This window comes from Malus domestica, chromosome 11 (assembly GCF_042453785.1).
Source record: "Malus domestica chromosome 11, GDT2T_hap1".
Classification (NCBI taxonomy): Eukaryota; Viridiplantae; Streptophyta; class Magnoliopsida; order Rosales; family Rosaceae; genus Malus; species Malus domestica.
The window spans coordinates 25,168,981-25,178,953 of record NC_091671.1 but is presented as its reverse complement, the minus strand read 5'-3'; positions in this window follow the sequence as shown (position 1 = coordinate 25,178,953).

Here is a 9,973-nt window from a genome sequence, read left to right as displayed (position 1 = left end):
TATTTTTAAAAGAAAAATAGTCATAAACTTTATGTTAAACATATAATCCAACGTATAACAAGAAATCATAATCTAACATTCAACATATAATCCAACATTTATGCTGCTTCACGTTTTCAGCTTTTTTTCAAAACTTATTTTTGTTGCCTCAAGTTTTCAGCTTTTTTTTCACTCAAAACTGTGAAAATAAGCTGCTTTTAAATGTTTACCAAACATCATTTTGAGCTCAGTTTTTTTTTTATACCCACTTTTCATAAAAGCCAAACCAGTACTAGTAGTCGATCACCACCCGCTATTGGATTTCCAAATTTTCATCCGTTTTTTTGTTCAAATCTATCACGTGGCCAAACACACCCTCCATGGATAACGGTGCTTCTTTCTCCTCCTCCAATCATCTGGCGACCCCTTCCGTAGGGACATCTGCCTCGGCCCTTTTTTGTGTGAATATCTTGTGAAATGATGGTGCTTCGGAGCGGTCAAGATTGGATTTTGGGATTTGGTTGTGTGACTTGTTTGAGGTGGGTGTGGCTTCTAGTGGAGGAGACAATTGCAAGAAGGATTGTGGGTGACCTCCTAACTTTCTCTAGAGATGGTGGATGCTATAAACTGTTTTACCCTAATTCGTGTAGCATGTGCTTGGCACTGTGAATAATTCTAACAGAAAAATGACAATTTTGAAAATGTAAAGGGTGGTAATCAAGTGTTAGTAAAAGTTTAAGGGCGTAGTTGACTAAAATAAAAGTTTAGAAAGTTAATTGGCAGTGGAATACAAGTTTAGGGAGAATCGACAAATACCTCTTGTCAAATTAATAAGAGGTTTCTAAAGTAAAAAGCCTTATTACTATTCAATGAGGCTTATTTTTAGCTACACCATATGGAACTCTATTTTTATCTCACTTTGCCCACTATAACTCAAAAGTCATCACTTTATTCCTTGAAACTCAAAATTGCGAACTCTCTCATCTCCCTGAAACTTTTATGCCGCCTAAACATATGTTGGACTACCCAAGAAGATTATGTCACATGTGCAATAAATTTGATTATAAATTTCCATTATGTGTTAGTATTCAACAATTAGAGAATATTGGGTTTAAAAGAAATTGAAGAGATGAAAAAAAAATAAAAAAGAAATTGATTAGCCTAACTCACCCAAATCAAACCCACATAAGAAATTAATAAATCTAAAGCAATGTGGAGTGAATTTTAAGAGACAACTTTCAAATTTCAAGGGGCAAACTAGGAAAATAATCTAGTTCGAGGGGTAAAGTGAAGCAAATTTTGAGTTTTAGGAAGAAAAGTGGGGACTTTTGAGTTACATGGAGCAAAGTGAGATTAAAAGAGTTCCAGAAGGCGTAGCTAAAAATAAGTCATTCAATAATTATAAGGATATTTTTGGTGAAAAGTCTATAAAGGGTTAAACATTTTTCTTGATTTCTCTTATGTCATTATTCCATTCATCATGACGAGGTCCACAATTACAAACATTTTTAATCTTAAGCTTGAATTATTATATGTCATTTTGCATGATGCTACAGTGAAATATACTTATGTTACTTTTCATATTTTGCTTATTTGATGCCATCACTTTTATGCTTCCATCACATTGTTGATGTTATGCAGTTCTTCTGTCAAATATGCAAATATTGTTCATTTCCTTCTAGTTCTGCCTCCATTTCTCTATCTTATTTTATCTTGTTATAAGTATTTGATGTTTTTCATTTGCAATTTTGAGGCTTCTAGTAGAGCTGATGAGGGACATTTGTCTTGATGTAGATATACATTTCTCCTTCTTCTGCTACTAATATCATATCATACTTAAAAATCTTCAAACTCGTCTATAACTAACATAAGGATTTCTCGATATCTAAGAATATTTTGATGTGAATGAGTTTCATCTATATTGTGATATAGAGGACTGTCTAAAAGATTATTCATTAATCATGGCTATACGCCTAACTTTTTCCTTATAAATATGGATACACCAATCTAGTAGACTGCTAATAAAGCTTGTTCAAATTTCTTACCAAACTTCTAAGTATACTTCTACTACTTTTAAAGCTTAATATTGAATAATTCTAATTGAGAACTATGGTTAATAAATATTTTATCAAGATAACCAAACTCTAATAGTAAGGCTTGAGTAACTAACTTCTACTATATTATGCTTTTCTTTATGTTCATAACTAAAATACTATGATCAATCCTGGCCAAAGTTATATTAAATTTGGTCTACAAGAACAACTATAGTATTACAAAGACATGGTGAATATATCTTTGTAGTAATATCCATCTCTGGTTTTGGATGAAAGATTGGAACTAATATGAAGCACATTGTAGTTGTAATTGTAGTTCTTGCATAGACTGTGATGCTTTGTTCAGGATCTCAAATTGCATATCCATTGACAATATTCTTAATTTTGCTTTTGATATTTTTTTTAATAAGATATCATCGTCTATTATTTCTAATGATACAGTTCTAATAAATTTGTCAGACTTTTGTTTGATGTTGCTTCATCTTATTATCTTTTTTCTTCTTAAGTTTGATGTTGCTTCATCTTATTATCTTTTTTCTAAAAGCTCAATCCTAACTTCTCTATCTTCAATGGGCTCAGTAGCCTCTTTTTCTTTATTGGTGGGTTAAATAACCTCTTTTTCTTTACTGGTGGGCTTAGTAGCCTCTTTTTCTTTATTGGTGGGGTTAAATAACCTCTTTTTCTTTACTGGTGGGTTCAATAACCTCTTTATTCTTATGTTGATCAGTTTCTAGGCTAATTTTCAATTCTCTTTTAGGGTGTTTCTTGCCTTCTACTACAATCTAAGAGGTTGAAGTTCTTGGTTCATCTTAATGAATTGGTTAATCAATGCCTCATAATCTCCAGAAAGGGCTTTGAGGTTGTGTTCAAGGGTATGAATATGATGCTGGCTTCGATGAAAATTAAAATTAAAACTATTAAACTCTTGTTCTAAAGCTCTAATTATTTTCTCATGTCCTAGCCTTATGCTCAACTGTTTAATTTGAACATTCCAAAAGTTATCTAAGAGAACCTGTTGCCTATCAGTGAGACATAGTACTCTTGTCATGTACCTTAGAGTGAGATTTTTTATTCCTCCAACTATAGTGCTATTAAAGTTAAAGGTGGATACTGGCAATGATGCTATACTACTGAAAGGTACTCTTTTCCTTGTGGTCTTGTACTGTTTAAGGATGATGGTCCATGATATTGTACTCATGTTTAATGAATAAGTATTGATAAGATATCAGCTAAAGTATTATCACTACTTTTGATATGTTCAAAAATTGGTTTAAAATCATTCCCCTATAATTGAAAATGAAGTTGACTCATCTTCGGATTGTCTGTTTGTTAGTATTATCTTATTGTAATGAGATACTATAATTTGACAATATGTTCTTATTGTAAATACTTCATTATGTAAAATAAAGAAAATGTTTCAATTGAATTCAGAATTCCTAAAATTTCCAAATCTGTTGCTGGTAATCTTGACTGTATATCCCTAAACTTCCTAACAAATATCCACAAACTTGTTCATCTGACTTTGGTGATTACTTATGTTTTTCTCTGGTATACTATTCAAGGCCATCCTAATGATGAAGCATCTGTTTCAACTATCTTCTAACTATCATCTAATGACAATATTAACGGCTTAAGCTTAATAATTTTTTGCTTTATATTTTAAACTAATTAATATTCTCACTATGAAAATATTTTTGTCCAGTTTCAATATGTAATACTGTTATTTTTCTTCCTAAAACTTTCTTAACCATATGATCTTAAAACTGTATAGTGCATGACTTAATATACATTTCTAAAAAATTTATATCTTGTTTTTCTAATGCTACTTTATTTTTTTAATAACAATTCTATTATTGATAAATTCTTGTAAAACTATATCTAAGTGTTTCCTATGTTCATTTCTATTTTTACTATGACTAAAATATCATCTACATAAACACTAAAAAATTATCATATATCTTGAAAATTTGGTTCATCATTCTTTGGAAGATCGATGGAGCATTTTTTAATCCAAATGGCATAACTAACCACTTAAAATATCATTTTGGACAAGTAAAAGTTGTCTATTCAATTTATAATAACCCCAAACTTAAAACTAACTAAAAAAAAAAAATACCACAAATTTAAAATTTGACACCACTATTCTCCAAATTGGTCATGGGACTAAGCAATATATCTAGACCTAGCATTCGTGTCGTGTTTTTCGTGTTCGTGTCGTTTTCGTGTCATACCCGATATTTTAACGGGTCGTGTCATGTAACACCCGTTAAAATAAAAGAGTAAAATGACCCAACCCGAAATCGACCCGATAATATTAACAGGTAATATGACCCGACCCGTTATCCGTTAAGGAAAATATATTCTAAACCAATAAATAATCAAATGAAAAACATAATACTAAATAAGTATATACATACCATATTATCACATCCAAAACATAAAACACATTTTTCTTTTAAGTATATTTTCACTTACTTAAAGTTTTTAATAGTTTTTTAATTAATGTAGAAGTGTAAAAAAATATAGAAAAAATATATAAACGCTCATTATGACAAGCTTTACAACTTTCATGAAGAGCTTAACTTCGAAATTTGCCACTATAATCATATAAATCATAAATCAAAATTTAACCGTTGATTGTTGTTTACATTTACGCTTCATTGTTCTCATCAAATTTTGTTTTTTTTCAGATTTTCTTTTTTGAAAACTTGATCTATTAGTGGACACACCCCAACCGAGATTGAGGCATGCTGGTCGTCACATGAGGTGACGTAACCATGTGCACAGTGCAAAACCAATAATGATAATAGAGAATACGAATAAATGAAAACCAACTCATAAGAGTACTAGTTAAGACAAGTGTTGGAATATGTGTGAATACACAATCAGAGCGTAAGTAGCTTAAGTTCAGTCCAGAAAACAAGTACTAATTAAACGACACCCAAAGATGCCCTACATTTGTGATAGTCTGTCAGAACCTCCACTAATCCTGGTGAGCCACCAACGAACAAGCTTATCTAAAATATGGAGGGACGCAAAACAGAAAGTATGAGTGGGCAAAAATAAGGCTTTTCAAAACAATTTCATTATCAAATGCTCTAACCCCTCGCCGTAAAACATGTATAATTTTCCCAGAAATAGAATATAAATATATATAAATATACAAATCATGCTTCATATATCCATATTCAAAAGTATGCCATGCCAAAATATAAAACAGAATAAGTAACTCAGGTGAAAATAAATTCGTGGATAATTAACATATTAGCTGGAACCCTTACAGAAGTTTGTATGGTTGAATTCATAGCTCATTAGTCAATCTAGCCGGAGTCACTGCAAGTGACCTATACGGCACTACACTGCACACGAGTCCGAACCACTATAAAGGTCTGTATGACAAGACTGGGTGTAATATAATTATGCTCAATGCTACGCTCTAATGATAGTTGTGCGATAAATTGCTAGTCACCTACAAGTTGGAACCACCTATGATGGTCTGTACGACAAGACTGTGCACCTAAATTGGATCCAATGTGAGCATATGGTGCGGGAGGTGACATTATATACAGACATGTGCTATATCTTTGGCTAAATCACTAACAATGGGGTGCAGGTTTATGAGCTTAATATTTCTCAATTAATCATAACTGTTATTCAAATTCACAATTCATAAACTCACCTGTGGCTTACCTGAGCGTCCACTGCACCACAATGATATATATATGCAAACATTATATGCATATTCTAAATGTAAAACATTTGGCATGGCAATTTAAATCATAACTCATTTAAATGCATTTTCTGGGAAAGATATCAAGCATATACATATATACTTAAAACCAAAAGCCCACTTACTGGTATGTCGAAGGGTCGTAGCCCCCGAGCCTCCCTTGACTGCGCTCATCCTCGGGATATGTCTCACCTATATGCGAAATAACTGAATAAACGTTATTTAAAGCACATAGACAAAACTAGTTAATAACTTCTTATACATTACTCAAATGGGAGGTTTGAATATACCAACGTGATCTACACAACCTCACGAATATACCCATATTTTTAGAAAAATTTTCCGACCACCCACGCATCGGCCAAGGCACGGCCAGCTGCGTCGCCCACACGCGGGTAACCCTGACGGAATCCTAACTACCGTTAGGAATATTCTGTTAAAAAGCAACAGAAACCGTTAAGTCTACCTGACAGTGTTAGAATATTCCATCAAGTTTGACGAAATATTCTCTGTCTTTTTCCTTCGAACTCTGGCGTCCAAAAATCACGGAATCACGCCAGAAAATTCCTCGATAATCCTGCCAAATTGCAACTCGTCGAAACTAGGTCTCCGGACGTCCAAATTGCTTGGTTTTTCTTCTCCGAGCTTCATAAGGACGTTCTAAAGCTTTCTATAAGCTTAAAATCTCCTGAAACATCCATAATTACGACCACATGAATAGTACTCAAATCCGGGATGATGGTTTCTCAGGGTTTTAAGGGTTTCATGATCTAAAAATGGTATATAAGAACTCAAAGACTTGTAAGGAGTTCGAATCTTACCTTCTTGACGTTGATCCGTGCGTGTATGGTTGGTTCCAAAGTTCGTCCGAACAATTGTACTGATTTTCAGAAAAAATCCAAGAGGGAGGAGAGAGAGAGAGCATAGGTGTGGTGTGTGGTTGTGTAATGTGGTCCTCATTTGTCCCCAACAAACCAAAACAAAACACTTAAGTCCTAAGTATTCTAAAAATTAGGAAAAATTAAGAACGAAACCGCAACCAACATATCACACACCATATGGTTCAAGGGTATAATTGTAATTTCATGTCGTCGAAAATAATACTCCGAGACGGGCTGTGACAATCTACCCACCTTAATAAAATTTCATCCTCGAAATTTATACAATCATTACAATACACTAATAAACATAAAATAGGCGTGGATACATCTCTTTCATCCGGTCCTCTGTCTCCCAAGTAGCTTATTCCATTGAATGATTTCTCCACAAAACTTTCACCAAATGCACTGTCTTATTCCTCAACTCCTTATCTTTCCAATCCAAAATAGTCACTGGCTCCTCATCGTAAGTAAAATCTGGATTAATTTCCAATGGTTGAGGAGGTATTACATGTGAAGGATCTGAGACATAATGACGAAGCATAGAGACATGAAAAACATCGTGCATTCTTGATAACTCATGAGGCAACTTAGGTCTATAAGCAACCTCACTGACTCGCTCGATGATCATATACGGTCCAATGTACCTAGGACTCAGCTTACCTTTCTTTCCAAACCGCATAACACCTTTCCATGGTGATATCTTTAGAAATACCCAATCACCTACATTATACATCCGGTCAGTGGCATGTCTGTTTGCTAGACTCTTCTGTCGATCCTGGGCCGCTTTTAGGTTAGACTTAATCACCTGAATATTCTGAGTAGTCTCCTCCACTATCTCAGGACCCACTAAAACTCTTTCACCCACCTCTGACTAACACAAGGGTGTGCGACAAGATTTACCATAAAGAGCCTCGAAAGGTGACATACGAATACTGGAGTGAAAGCTGTTGTTGTAGGCAAACTCCATCAAATCCAAACAATTATGCCAACCATCATTAAATTGCAGCACTGAAGATCTCAGCATATCCTCTAATGTCTGAATAGTCCTTTTAGACTGCCCATCTGTCTGAGGATGATATGCCGTACTATAAAGTAATCTCGTACCAAGAGTTTCCTGGAATGCTACCCAAAATTACCACTATCATCTGGGAGTGCTAAAGCAGGTGTATGAGTGAGATAATACTTCAACTACTGAAAACTTTGCTCACAATTATCATCCCACTCAAACTTAACATCATTCCTGGTGAATCTCGTCAATGGTGAAGCAATAACTGAAAAATCCTTAACAAATCGTCTATAATAGCCTGCTAGGCCAAGAAAACTCCGTACCTCAATGACGGTTCGAGGTTGGTCCCAATTCTCCACAGATGCCACTTTTTGAGAATCCACTCGAATACCTTGAGCTGATATAACATGTCCCAAAAGCGCCACTTGATCTAACCAGAATTGGCATTTGCTAAACTTAGCATATAACTGGTGTTCCTTCAAACTTTTCAACACCAATTTAAGATGTCTAGCATGCCCTGCTCTAGATTTAGAGTATACCAGAATATCATTAATGAAGACAATGACAAACCTGTCCAAATATGGCTGGAATACTTGATTCATTAAATCCATAAAAGTTATTGGTGCAATAGTTAACCCGAATGACATCACAAGAAACTCATAATGACCATATCGAGTCCTAAAAGATGTTTTAGGGACATTCTCACTTTTAATCTTCAATTGGTAGTAACCAGACCTCAAGTCAATCTTAGAGAACACATAGGCATCTCGGAGTTGATCAAACAAATCATCTATACGAGGCAATGGATAATGGTTCTTAATTGTTACCCGATTCAATTGCCTGTAATCAATGCATAGCCTCAAGGTTCCATCTTTCTTCTTCACAAATAAAACTGGAGCTCTCCAAGGTGAAGTACTAGGTTGAATAAATCCCTTATCAACCAATTCCTGCAACTGAACTTTCAATTCCCTTAATTCAGCAGGAGCCATTCTATATGGAGTCAAAGATATAGGATCCGTACCTGGAAGTAAATCAATAGTAAACTCTACATCTCTATTTGGCGGCAATCTAGGCAAATCATCAGGGAACACATCTAGAAAATGCCTGACCACACGTACATTTTCCACACTATTAAGAGCATTATCATTCAACACCACATGAGCCAAATATCCCTAACAACCTTTCGACAACAATCTTTTAGCTTTCATGGCAGAAATAACACCATGCCTCACCCTGCTAGGCTTTCCCACAAATGTAACTTCGCGTAATCCAGGACGATGGAAAGTAACTGTCTTTCCATAGCAATCTATCTTGGCACGATTGTAGTGTAACCAATCAGTGCCCAGAATCACATCAAAATCAACAATGTCTAATGGAATAAGGTTAGCTGGCATGACGACATCCTCCACCATCACTGGACATCCTGGATATACCCGATAACATTTCTCCCCTTTAGGCATAGAAAACTCTAAATCATATCCTAGAGGTGTAGGATGAGGTTGCGTCACTTGAGCAAAGGTAAGAGAAACAACAGAATGCGTAGCAACATAATCAATTAATAATCTAACAAAGTGACCAAGAATATTTAACGTACCCATGATTAAATCAGGATTGTTCTGAGCATCCTGCAGAGTCATATTGTGGATACGTCCCTGAGCCTGCTGTCATCCACCACGACCTCTGTTAGCATGAATACCTCGTCCTTGTCTTGGCTAACCCGATTGTCTCGAAGATCCTGCACTGCTAGCAGCAATCTCTACCTGATGGGGTTGTCCCCATGGTACCACTGGGATTCACCTGCTGAATATTCTAGGGATAATTCATAGCTCTATGTCCCATCTACCCATTGTTGGAAATGTGCCCTAAAACCAATCATATGATGATACTTTACGGACATTTCACATGTTAAACTAATCTAGTTTAATATCAAGGGCAAAGATTATTGTTTTAAGCCATCTCATATAAATGTTATATGCTTAAATGATAAGTCCAAGGAATATGTAATTAGGAGAATGTAATTTAAACAAGTTAGATTAATGAGACCATTCTCTTTCGTATACATATCCTAAACGTTCCTGATCATAGGATTGTCAATTGGGCATTGACAGTCCGTTAAGATCAGTACATGCTATGTCTTCTCTTAGGGAGAATGACTAGTCTCAAGTCATTGGTGTGATTGACACCAAGACAAGCATGTAGGTGCTCAATAGAGAATGAGTTCACTGAACACGATCAATGAAGAGTTCTCATATTCATGTCACATGAGAACTTATGGTTGGGATAATGCAAAGTAGTCCTTTGACCTGAGGCATTATAGTTGTCT